Source organism: Medicago sativa, chromosome 6, assembly GCF_051527215.1.
Source record: "Medicago sativa cultivar Bolivia chromosome 6, Bolivia_mono, whole genome shotgun sequence".
NCBI lineage: Eukaryota > Viridiplantae > Streptophyta > Magnoliopsida > Fabales > Fabaceae > Medicago > Medicago sativa.
The window spans coordinates 44,219,236-44,232,442 of record NC_140754.1 but is presented as its reverse complement, the minus strand read 5'-3'; the positions used below and the strand labels follow the sequence as shown (position 1 = coordinate 44,232,442).

At 38.3% G+C, this 13,207-nt stretch overlaps 1 long non-coding RNA gene across 1 annotated transcript; it reads right to left on the bottom strand.

Moving 5' to 3' along the window:
- Positions 1-7,614: 7,614 nt before the first annotated feature.
- On the bottom strand, positions 7,615-8,080 carry LOC146915378 (uncharacterized). Its single transcript, XR_015014570.1, has 2 exons — positions 7,887-8,080; positions 7,615-7,789 (listed from the first exon to the last, which is right to left on the bottom strand). It is a non-coding gene; the product is annotated as an uncharacterized LOC146915378 (long non-coding RNA).
- Between the last annotated feature and the right edge of the window lie 5,127 nt (positions 8,081-13,207).

Here is a 13,207-nt window from a genome sequence, read left to right as displayed (position 1 = left end):
CGAATCTGAAGGAATCGTTTGTTGCGTATTGTGATGCTTCTAAGATGGGTCTTGGTGGTATGCTTATGCAGAATCGTCAGGTTGTGGCTTATGCTTCGAGGCAGTTGAAAGTGCATGAGAAGAATTATCCTACTCATGATCTGGAATTAGCGGCTGATTTGGAGGCATTATCTGTATGGTTCTAAGTTTGAAGTGTTCAGTGATCACAAGAGTTTGAAGTACTTGTTTGACCAAAAGGAGTTGCATATGAGGCAAAGAAGATGGTTGGAGTATCTTAAGGATTTCGATTTCCAATTGAGTTATCATCCTGGGAAGGCGAATGTTGTTGCTGATGCTTTGAGTAGGAAGTCGTTGCATATGTCTGCTTTGATGGCTAAAGAGTTGGAGTTGATTGAGCAGTTTCGAGATTTGAGTTTGGTTAGTGAGTTGACACCAAATGGTGTGAGATTGGGAATGTTGAAGCTGACGAGTAATATTTTGGAAGAGATTAAGAATGGTCAGAAGGAAGATTTGGAACTTGTAGATCGTGTGGTGTTGGTTAATCAAGGCAAGGGTGGAGACTTCAGATTGGATGAGAACTGTGTTTTGATGTTTCGTGATCGTGTTTGTGTACCAGATGTTCTTGAGCTTAAGAGACGAATTTTGGATGAAGGTGACAGAAGTAGTTTGAGTATTCATCCATGAGCGACTAAGATGTATCAGGATTTGAAGAGGTTGTTTTGGTGGCCTGGAATGAAGGAGGAGATTGCTGAGTTTGTTTATGCTTTTTTGGTTTGTCAGAAGTCTAAGATTGAACATCAGAGACCGTCGGGTTTGATGCAACCGTTGTTTGTGCCAAAGTGGAAGTGGGATAGTATCTCTATGGATTTTGTTGGAGCTTTGCCAAAGACTGTTAAGGGTTTTGATTCAATTTGGGTGATTGTTGATCGGTTGACGAAGTCGGCACATTTTGTTCCTATTAAGACCGGTATGTCTGTGGCGAAGTTGGCTGAGATCTACATTGAGTAGATTGTTAGATTGCATGGTATTCCTTCTAGTATTGTGTCGGATCGGGATCCAAGGTTTACTTCTAAGTTTTGGGAAAGTTTGCAAGTTGCTTTGGGAACTAAATTGAGATTGAGTTCTGCTTATCATCCCCAGACTGATGGTCAGACAGAGAGGACTATTCAGAGTTTGGAAGATTTGTTGAGGGCTTGTGTGTTGGAACAAGGTGTCAGTTGGGTCGAATATTTACCATTGATTGAGTTTACTTACAATAACAGTTTTCATTCTAGTATCGGAATGGCACCGTTTGAGGCTTTGTATGGTCGGAGGTGTAGGACTCTGTTGTGTTGGTATGAGTCAGGTGAAAGTGCTTTGTTAGGACCGAAAGTTGTACAAGAGACTACGAAAAATGTTAAGATGACTCAAGAGAAGATGAGAGCGTCTCAAAGTAGGCAGGAGAGTTATCATGATAATAGGAGGAAGGACATTGAGTTTCAGGTTGGTGATCATGTGTTTTTGAGAGTGAATCATGTAACCGGTGTTGGTCGTGCTTTGAAGTGTCGGAAGTTGACTCCTCGTTTTGTTGGACCGTTTGAGATTGTTGAGAAGATTGGGGTTGTAGCGTATCAGATTGTGTTACCACCATCTTTGTCGAATCTTCACGATATGTTTCATGTGTCTCAGTTACGGAAGTATGTGTACGATGCGTCTCATGTGATTCAAGTGGATGAATTGGAAGTAAGAGATAATTTGACCGTTGAGACTTGGCCAGTTAGGATTGAGGATCGTGAAGTGAAGCGTTTGCGTGGCAAGGAGATCATTTTGGTTAAAGTGATTTGGGTTGGACCAACTGGAGAGAGTTCCACTTGGGAATCGAAGAGTAGGATGAGGGTTGCGTATCCAGAGTTGTTTCCTTCAGGTAATTTTCGAGGACGGAAATTCTTTTTTAATGGGGGAGAGTTGTAACAACCCGATTTTTCGCTAGATTTATTCAATTATTTATTTATGTGTGTTATATGTGCTCTTATGTGATTAATTGCCTCTGTGTGTATTTTTAGTTGGGATTTATAGAATTCGGTGTTAGAAGGGTATTTTAGTCATTTTGGACTTAGGGGTGTTTTGGTGATTTTGAGAGTAAGGTAATTTTGCAGAGGATTATTTTTAGTGCTTAGTGAGAGCGGTTATTTTACTAAGTGCTAGAGGGAGTGTAGTAATTATTTATTTACCGGTAAGTGACCGTTAGTATTACATTTTTACCGTTAAGTGGGTAGTAACATTTTGCGTTAGAATAGAAATGGGTTAGGCCCAATAAGGCATTGTGAGTTAAGCCCAAATAGGTGAACCTATATAAACTCTTGTTAGTAGAGAAATAGGGTTTTACCAACATTTTCATTTGAGAAGAGATAGAGATAGAGAAAGAGAGAAGAAAAGGGTTTGAAGAGAAGGTCTAGAGAAGGTTAGAGGGAGGTCAAGCTTCAAGGATTGGAGCTACGATTGGAGCTAAAGTGAAGCTTTAGTGTTGATTATGAAGAATTAAGGTAAGGGGGTTAGAATTCAAGCATAATCAATAGTTGTAGTTAATCCCTAATTCTTTGCTTAAGTTGTTAATTGGGATTTTGTTGTAGAAATTCGTGCTTAGTTATGATGATATGATTATATGCACGAATTGAATGTTAATTGTGTTGTTGTTGTTGAATTTGTATGTTAAAATGGGTATATATGAACATGATGAGTTTTGAATGAAGTTGATGATGAATAATGTTGTAGTTGTTAGAGTGATGATAAATTCATGTTCAAATGTTGTTGTTGTTGTTTAAACATGTGTTGTTGCTGAATTGATGCATTGGGTGTCATTGAAATGGTGAATTGGTGAAGAATTTGTTGTTGTTGTTGAAAGTTGAGAATGTTTGGTGAATTGGTGAATTATTGATGAATTGAAGTTGTAATCTCAAAACTTGTTGATGTTTAAGTGTTTTATAGTGTATATGACCTATAATCTCAAAATTTGGGTTAAGTTTTGGGGTTTGGGAGGATCAAACTGGGGATTTTGGGTGAAAATGGGTTGGAACCCGTAATTGAGTTTTGAAGTTCTGGTGTAGGACGCTTAAGCGACCCACCAGTGTGCCAATAGCGTACCAAAAGCGTGCACTTCCTGGAGTTTCTGGAAGTTGGACGCTTAAGCGTGCAGAGGACGCTTAAGCGTGCAACACCTAGTTCAGCCATTTTTATTTCTTTGCTTCGTGCACTTGGGGACCAATCCGGGCTTTCTAAAACGTTTCTTTTGACTTGTTTAACCTCTGTTTATACAATCAAACCTACTGGAACTTCATTTGAATCAAATTGGACTTGGATTTGTGAAATTCTCTTAACTTTTGAAAAATGGTCCAAGAACGCCGATTTTCCGAAAACTCGTTTTCCTCCGAAAATTGATGTAGGATTAATGTTGTATAATGTTTATAATATTTCTAAAAATGGTTGTGATTGGTTTCATGAAGTTTGAACTTGTTTTGCTCCGAAAATGAGAATTTTTGTGAAAAGTGATAAAGTGAGACGAACTTTGAGTTTTTCATTTTTTCGTCGTTTTTAGCCGGTGAAACGCCAAGGTATCCTCTACTGCACTCATATGTGGCTAGAGGTATGCTTAGTTGAGGCATTGGAACTTGTTTACTTTGTTTTGGCTTAATTGTTTAACTATTTCTAATGTTGTGATTTTGAGAGACGAACTTGTTGAAAATGGTTCTTTTAAACCGATTTCCTTATAAATCTTTCATGAGTGGTTTTATATGATTGATTGAGGATATGTGGATGATTGTTGAAGGTTGAATATGATATTTAACATAAAATGATGTGGTGTGCTATTTTACTTAATTATGAAGTATATGGAATGTGGATGTATATTGTGAATTGATGTAGATGTATGTTGATGATAATGTGATGATGACTCTTAGTTGAATTATGATTTGATTGATTGTGTGGACGTGAATACTTGATAATGCAATTGTTGTTGAGTGGATTAATGTAAAAGGAGATGGACTTTTACATTGTTGTTGGTGATATAATGGTTGGAGTTTTTGCATTATTGGGTCTTTACTTGTATGTCCATGCATCATAATCATATTCAGTCATATGTTGAAATGTAAAGGAAATGGACTTTACATAGGTGAATTGTAAGAGGAGATGGACTCTTACATATGATGTTTTTGTTGCATCATAGGTGACGACCTTGAGGAGATTTGGTACCACACGCATATATGTGTCGAGTATAGGCGCATTGCATATTGACATGGTGTATTGTTGTGGTATGTGAACATTGTTGTTGGTGATGAACATGTTTGATGAGTGCTAGTTGTGATGTTGAATTTGTTGTATGAATGTAATTATTGATGTTAACTATTCATGCAAACTATGTGAGATTTGAATTGGATTATTTATATCAAATTGTGATTTATTGATTATGATTGATGTAATGCTAACCTCCAGTGGTTTTTACCACCTACTTGTCTGTATGGATGGGTAGACGCTGTGCAGAAGTAGTCCGCTTGCGGTGAGTGTTTGGATAGCTGGAGTTAGCCTCCACTATCATTTTGGAGTTTAGTTTAGGGCTCTGATTAGGTCGAGTCGGTGTCCCTTTATTTTGTTGGATTTTATTTATGATGAGATGTACTCATTTTTGAGACTTTGGAGGATTTTATGTTGATGTTGATGATTGGCCATGACATATGTATTGTTTTGATTTGGAGATGTATGATTATATCCGCTGCGACTGTTGAGATATTATATATATATATATATATATATATATATATATATATATATATATATATGCATGTATGCTGGATTTTGATTGTTTGTGTTAGACGTAGCGTCTATTTCTTGAATATTTGTTATATTCGCGTGTTTTAGCGCTTTAATAGAAATAGGGCATTACACCTTCATTGCTCTTATTCCTAAAATTGACAACCCTCAACGCCTGAATGATTTTCGTCCTATTGCACTGGTGGGATCTTTGTATAAAATTCTAGCAAAATTGTTGGCTAATCGTTTGTGTAAAGTCATGAGCCTCGTTATTTCAGAATCTCAGTCAGCTTTTGTAAAGGATCGACAAATCCTTGATGGCATTCTTATTGCTAGTGAGGTGGTGGATGAGGCTGTTGTTGTTTAAAGTCGATTTTGAAAAGGCTTATGATTCTGTGGATTGGGGGTACCTAGACAGTGTTATGGGAAGGATGTCAGTTCCAAATTGGTGGCGTAAATGGATGAAGGAATGTGTATGTACTGCAACTGCTTCAATTTTGGTTAATGGTTGTCCAACTGATTTGTTTGCTTTGAAGAGGGGGTTGAGACAAGGCGACCCATTATCCCCTTTTTTGTTCCTTATAACAGCGTAAGGGTTAAATGCCATGATGTCCGAAGCGGTGAATCAGAATCTGTTTGTTGGATACTCTGTACAGGCGCAAAATGCAAGTGTGATCTCCCACTTGCAATTTGCGGATGATACTTTATTGCTTGGTAAAAAGAGGTGGGCGAATGTGAGAGCTTTGCGAGCGATTCTGAATTTATTCGAAGCTGTGTCTGGTCTGAAGGTAAATTTTCATAAGAGCATGTTAGTTGGTGTAAATGTCGAATAGTCTTGGTTGGGTGAAGCGGCCTCGGTTTTATCATGTAAAATTGGGAAAATTCCTTTTATGTATCTTGGCTTTCCCATTGGCGGTGATGCTAGACGCTTGTCCTTTTGGGATCCACTTATTGATCGCATAAAGTCTACACTGTCTGATTGGAAAAGTAAGAATTTGTCTTTTGGTGGTCGTTTGATTCTCCTTAAGTTTTTCCTGTCCTCTCTGCCTATCTATGCCCTTTCTTTTTTCAGAGCTCCCGCGGGTATAATCTCCTCCATTGAATCTATTTTAATTAAAAAAAAAATCGGGTGGGTGGAAGGATAATAGGAAAATAGCCTGGGTTGACTGGGATTCAATCTGCATGAGAAAGGAGGTGGGTGGTTTTGGGGTCAGGAGATTGAAAGAATTTAATATTGCTTTGTTAGGCAAATGGTGTTGGAGGTGTTTAGTGGATAGGGAGGGTCAGTGGTTTAAGGTTTTGTCTTCTCGTTATGGGGAGGGAGGAAGGAGGCCGCATTAAAGATGGTGGTAGAAGGGGGTCGTCGTGGTGGCGTGAAATAGTGAGAATTCAAGAAGGGATAGGTGTCGAGGGTGGGAGTTGGTTTGAAGAGAATATTACTAAGAGTATGGGGAACGGTTTAACCATGCTCATTTGGTCAGATTGTTGGGTTGGACCGATGAAGTTGAGGGAGAGATTTTGGAGATTGTATGATTTGTCCATTTATAAGGACAAGACGGTGGGGGAGATGAAAGCTTTGGGTTGGGGGGATAAAGGGAACGCTTGGAGGTAGAGGCGTAGGTTGATGGCCTGGGAGGAGGAGTTGATGGGGGAAATTAAGCTTTTACTTTCTAATGTGTCATTACAGGATTCTAGATCAGATGCCTGGAGTTGGCGTCCGAATGCTGGAGACGGGTACACTGTTCGTGGTGTGTATCGAATGCTCATGGCAGGAGATGCACGTTCATGATGATGTTTCGGATGCGATGTGGCACAAAAGCGTTCCTTTGAAGGTTTCTATTTGCGTGTGGCGTCTATTACGCAATAAGTGGCCAAGAAAGGACAACTTAAGGCGTCATGGGATTATTTCTTTGGACTCTCAACTGTGTGTTTCAGGGTGTGTTCAAATTGAATCGGCAGATCATTTAATTATTCATTGTCCTATTTTTGGTTCTCTTTGGCAGCATGTGAAAAATTGGCTTGGTGTTCTGGATCATTGTCAGCAATTCAGGTTCTCTATCGGTGGGTATTATCCCCGTCGTTCATTCCTTCACTTGATTTGGCTATGCTATATCTGGGTCATATGGAATGAACGTTTGAAAATTATGAACGGTGTTTTCTTTATGAAATTTTGATTTTGATTAAAACTAAAAATATAAATGTTTGTTGATTTCAAGTTATAACAAACCAAACTAACTATGATTATCTATTTAAATGACACCAACATTATAACAAAAAAATATAATCTAAATTCTTTTTTTTAATGACACCAGCAACAATCTTTATTATAGAAAAAAAAAATTAAGAGTATAATTGGGCTAATGAAAAAGTAACTATAAATATACTCGTATAGTTTGTTACACTTTTTAAATGATAAAGGAAAAAAAATTAAACATATATATATATATATATATATATATATATTTATATTTATATCGTGTTTGTTACATTTTTTTAATATTTAAATTTATTCTTATCTATTTGTTACATGTGTTATTTGCATTGAAAATTGAGGACATTTTTGGAAAGAAAAAGTCAGCCCAAAAGTGCTGAAAGATGTTGTTTTCTTTATATATAGTATAGATTTACTTTAAATTTATGCTGACTTATATATCAAACAGTATTTTTTTTCAAAATAAAATTTAATAAGTATCTTAATTCCCCCGACCAAAAAAAAAAAAATATGTTAATTCCCCGTGCTTAGCACGTGTATCATACTAATTAATTAACCAAAGTAAGAAATGTCAAGTTTTTGTGAAGTTTTCCGCGCATACGATAAATTGTCGAACAACTAAGTGACAAATCAAGAAAATCATTTAGAAATGCGTATATAAACAATTGGGGCATTACACATAATATTTACCCAACCATATCGGAACACATTTACATAGTCTTTGCCAACACTTTGGTATGAAACCATGAGAGCACATATATGGTGGACAATCAGAATGATTAATACATTGATAAAACCCTGTAATAAAAAAATAGAATAAAAAATTTAACTAAAATGAGATGTTATAATGTGATGAAGTAAAGAAGAAAATTTTAAAAGATTAGAAATAGATTACGTTCGGCCTTCGTTGCAGCAAGAAATAGGGAAAGAAAGATAATCATACTATAAACGAAATCTACAATTTTAGCCATATTTACCTCTTTTGTTTGTAATATATGTATTTATCACTTTATAATTTATAAAGCTCATCCTCTTCTTAACATTATAAATATTAAAAAATATCCATTAAATACATCCAAGTGTTGTGTTTGTCCCTTGAACATACTAAAAAAAGAGATCACACAAAAAAATTATTCTTAATATTATATTTATTACAAAATTCTTCTATCTTTTTATAATATATTAACATATTAATATATTAGTTCCGAGACGTGAACCAATGAGCGACAACTATTTATAATAGGCTAAAATATGGTATTGGTCCCTGCAAAATATGTCAGTTTTGGTTTTAGTCCCTGCAAATTTTTTTTATAGTTTTTAGTCCCTGCAAAAATAGGCCAGTTTTGGTTTTAGTCCCTGCAAATTTTTTTTATAGTTTTTGGTCCCTGCAAAAATAGACAAGTTTTGGTTTTAGTCCCTGCAAAAAAAAAATTTATAGTTTTTGATCCCTCCAAAATTTTTTTTTTTGAAAATAGTCTCTGACCCCAATTATGTGATGATTTGTCACTTTTGTGCATATGTGGCATATGTGCTTACTTAATAAAAAGAATATTATTTTTTATAATTTATATAACAATAATTATTTTTTAATTAAAAATAATAATAAAACAGATACAATAATTATTTTTTAATTTATAAAAGTGACAAATCATCAGATAACTGGGGTCAGGGACTATTTCCAAAAACAAAAATTTTTGCAGGGACCAAAAACTATAAAAAAAATTTGCAGGGACTAAAACCAAAACTGACTTATTTTTGCAGGGACCAAAAACTATAAAAAAAAATTTGCAGGGACTAAAACCAAAACTGGCCTATTTTGCAGGGTCCAATACCATATTTTAGCCTTTATAATATATTAACATATGAATAAATAAATACGTTGATTTATTCGACTTCCATCCTTTTTTCCCTTTAGTTTAGTTTTTGATCCAATGAATATGTCATTTGAAAATTTTAATACAACACGTCATCTTCAAGTTTTTCCCCCGGAATGATAATAACTTAATGGGTTAATTAAGTTTTTGGTCCCTATAAATATCTGCAGCTTTGTTTTTAGTCCCTGTAAAAATAAATCACACTTTTTAGTCCCTACAAAATTTTCCATTAGTGTTTTTATCATATGCCGCATAACCAGGAGACGGTTATGCCAAGAGCGCGCCTATATAAGGGTGAACTTGCTTCACACTCAAGGTACACAACACGTTTCACAACTCTCCTAAGACTTTTCTCTCAGTTCCATTACTGACTTAATCGTTGGAGTGCTAACGTGCCTGCAAGCACCTTTCGTTCCACCGCAGAAGACGCTTCGCCACCACACCGAAAACCGTTACCGATCGTCAGAGCATTCTTCACAACCGCTGCGACTCAACCATTCTCATCGGACATATCATTTGGCGCTAGAAGGAGGGATCGTTTGCTAAACTGCCTTGGTTCAACGATCCTCCACCGTAACTGTTTTCTGTTACGTGCATCTCCGCCGTATTCGGATTACATGTTCCTCCACCGCAACGGTCAACAGTTACTGCTCTTACCTTCGAAGTAATGGCCAAAATTAGCGGAAGAACAACCACGAATCATTCATCCAACCATCGGACACTGCATTTGACACCTCAAACTCTCCGAAATCGAATAACCTCGAGTCATGAAACGGTGAATCCGGAGGAAGACGATACTATTCTTAACATCTCCATAACCGCCTCCGATTCAACGATATTCCCTATGTATTTACGAAGAGAGAACAACGTTCCTGCAATATCGCTCCCTCAGATTTCATCGTCATCCGAGACGAAAGAGTTACTGGTGAACCTCGTAAACCTGCTACAACGACAGAAAGACCTACTCGAACGCACGGAGAACGACCGAAGAAGAATCTCTGAGAAGATTTCCATCGGAAGCGCCATAAGAGTTCCGCCAATCCATGGAAACCGCCGTAGTAGCTTCATCACGTTCCGCAACAGTCTGATCTTGGAGCGCGAGAGACTCACTCCTTCTGGTATCCGTCACAACGACTCGGTGAAGTGCATGATTGCAAGGGGACGCCGACACTCCCTCAGTCACCTTGGGAAAGGTGGCGTCGAACAGCGGATAAGCTCTCCATGGAAATGGGGGTGAAATACCACAGACCGTATACCGACAAAGAAGGAAGAGCGCAAGACTTTGGCGAGAGGACTGACGAAAGGAAAAAAATAGGAAACTCTGAAGGGACCACCAAGAGCGGTACCCTAAGTTGGCAAACAATCCGACACAGAACGAGAATCAGGACGACAAGGAATCTGCACGACAAGTACTGCGGCGCCCACGAGGTGAAAGAGCAATCTAAGGTGGCTCCCAAAAGAAAACCCTGCCACGAGAGCGCCAGTCAACAAGGGAGAAAGTTCACTCCCTTAAACTCGTCAAGGGAAGTCATCCTCCGAGAGTGTCTCGATAAGGAATTCATGGAGGTGGGGATCACCCCGCCAAAACCGTTGAAAGAAACCGCGAAAACTGATAGAAGAAAGTACTGCTTCTATCACCAGTCCCGCGGCCATAATACATAAGATTGTGAAGGTGAGAAAAACACAAGAAGGGGGGGTTGAATTGTGTTAGCTTTTTCTTCGTTTTCTCCTAAGCTGAAAACACTGATCAGAAGCATATAGAGTTCTACTGCTGAAGTGATGTTCAGGACTAACTTGCAGCGGATAAAAACAGAGAGAGAGAGAGAGAGAGAGAGAGAGAAAGAAAGAAGAAAGACACAAAGCAATTATACAGGTTCCTTCCACAAACCGGAAGTAGTCCTGTCCCCCTTGCACTTCCAAGGAGAGTTCACTAAAATGTAATATCTGATTACAACTGCTCATTGCTAAACTTAGCAAAAGACTTCAAACTGCTCAAGCACAACTGCAAGAGACTTCCTATGCTCCTGAACACAATCAAGAGACTTCTAATGCTCAAGCACAATTGCAAGAGACTTCTATTCAAACAGAATTACAAAGAAAAATGTTTGAGGTTGAACACTTGATATACAATCAGTGGTGTTCACAATACAAATTAGATACAGACTCTTAAGACTCTAGAATTTCTAAGATATGAACTTTGAAAAAGAAATTCTAAGTGAACTTGAATGCAGAACAATTTCAGCAGAGTTTTGGCACTTGTAAATTGTTGTTGAGTCCTTGCCAATCTCTAAGTCTTCACTCCTTTATATAGAGGTGTGAAAGAGACGTTGTGAATTGCCAGCACATCAAAATAGAGTCGTTTGAAGCTTTGATCAATCACCAATGATCTTTTGCCTGATATGATTATTGTCCTATATAGGATCAATTTCAAATCCATTCCAATTGTGAAGGAACATCGTTGCAGGCAGAGCTGTTTTTCTTGTCTTGTAGCAGAGACAAAAACATAGTAGTGGAGGTAGTGGTTGTACACTTCGTACAATTGTACTTTGTCAACTTTCTTTAAAGAAAAAGCATCCAATGCTTTCAAATCCTTTAAAATTAGCCATTGCTTCACTCTTCCAGTCTTCTGCAATGCTTAGACGAGATTAAATCCATTGAACAACCTTTGAAGCTTTAAGTCTTGTATCTCCTGATGAACTTCAGCTTCTGGTGATCTTCAGCTTCTGATGAATGCTTCTGATGAACTTGCTTCTGATGACGTCATCACTTCAGAAGCACTATACTTCAGGAGCACTTCTCTTCAGATGCTTCAAGCTTCCTTTTTGTTGATTCCTTACCTCTCTATTGTTCTTCCAAAACCTATTTAATACCTTGTTATCATCAAAACTCTCAAAGGGTAATCTTAAACACATTTTGTTCCAACAGATTGCTACCAGCTCCACGATGCAATTGAAGAAATCATCTCGAACGGCAAGATGACACGGTTCACCACGAACACTCTGGAAGGAAAAGAGCAACATGATCGGATGACCAAAGGAAAGTCCGTCGATTACGAAGGGACAGACGATGAAACCCAGAAGGCAAAAAATGCAAGAATCAGACCGGCCTTGGGATTCACAGATGACGAAAAAGTTAACGAGGACCCCAACGGGAGATAGCCACTCGTCATCAGTGCTAACTTCCACGAGCATCGGGTAGGAGGGTGCTTGATAGATGAAAACAACCCTGTAGACCTCCTATACTAGAATAGATTTGAATGTCCTGGATTAAAGAGGGAAAACCTGAAGTACAACTTTGGGCTGGAAGCAATAGGCCTTAACGGAACAAACACCCTCCCGTGGGGATATGTCATTTTGGACTTCACTTTCAGAGATGGGGCAGGAAGACGGATGATAGAGATCCCGTTCTTGGTGATTCCCGGCACCTCTACTTATAATTGTGTATTTAGTCGCCTGACTCTCGCGGCACTAGATGCGGTAGCCTTGACGGTGCACCTGAAGATGAAGTATCGCAAGACTAGATCCGACACCCATTCATAGATAACCTCAACAGGAAAAGAGAAACCCTCCCGCTCTACCAAAATCTCATAAAACATCTTCTTCGACAAGTCCATATCAACTAAGATTCTAGCATAGTGCCCATATAATCTTTTCGATGTCGCATTATCAATTACCAACGGCGTGTCCACCGCACTTGCAATCTCTCGGAGAGTTCTTTCCATCCAGTATTCCTGTGGAAGTTCCATTAATCGGATCCAAACTTGTGCGTGTGTGTTTTTCTGTTTATGCATATTAAAATCACGCGTCCATTCAAACAGTCTCAAGACACCCGACTTTATATGTATTGTTTCCATAGCCCAAACAGAGCGCATATCTGCTTCAGAAGCGAAGTAAAACTCAAAGTAACCTATGCCAATGATAACAAAGACCACGGACCTGAAGTATTCCATTGTTTCTGTAACTTCTATTGAATTTCAGTCGAGGAATACGGCTTATCACCCTTGTTCAAATTCAGTCTCCCTCGGAGATTTTTCTTACAGAATTCAATCCCTTTTTCATTTGGCGTCTGTGAAATAGGATTGCTGACCAATTCACCTCGTATTGCTGGTTGCGGCAAAGCATCATTGGTACTAGGAGTAGTGTGCGATGAGGACAACACCTGATCAAAGGAAGGCGCAGGAACAGTAGCTTTCACCGGTTGTACAGGCTGAACCCGCACAGCAGGTGTTGGAGCCGCCAGTGCAACAAATTCGGCCTGCGAATCAAACGCCGCAGAGAAGGCACAAAAAGACCAGACCAGTAGCAATGAAGGTTGTGAATATCAGTGGCTTGCGATGGAGAAA